This window comes from Penaeus monodon, chromosome 24 (genome assembly GCF_015228065.2).
Source record: "Penaeus monodon isolate SGIC_2016 chromosome 24, NSTDA_Pmon_1, whole genome shotgun sequence".
NCBI lineage: Eukaryota > Metazoa > Arthropoda > Malacostraca > Decapoda > Penaeidae > Penaeus > Penaeus monodon.
The window spans coordinates 10,148,230-10,148,713 of NC_051409.1; positions in this window are offsets into that span (position 1 = coordinate 10,148,230).

Sequence of the window (484 nt, forward strand, 5' to 3'; positions counted from 1 at the left end):
TATATAGGATGCTCCTTACAAGTGATGTTACCTAACCATTAGTTTATCATGATTTCTAAATTGCCCAGAATGTAACTTTACATGCCCCTAAATGTAATGGGACTTTCATGACTGTATGGCTTCCAGATAAATGAAGAAACAGTACTCGAGTTGTCCAATATAGTTATGTTCTTTTGAGAAAAAAAAAAAATTTAAATTGCTTGAGATAACAAAAAGTACTGTAAGTCTAAGAAAGCAACATAAAATTTCTTTCACTTACAGACTTCTTATTATTTGTTTTATACATCATGCTGTATAATGTTAGAAAAGCAAGCATCAGAGCAGAAAAAAGTATTATAAAGCTTGCCACACAAGCCCAATATCCACGACCCGAAAATCCACTCCATTAAAATATTAAATAGATCCCAGAAACTACCAAACTATGAAAAGACAAAATATGACATACATGGCACATAACCATGAGGATTTTTTTCCACTCAAAAAA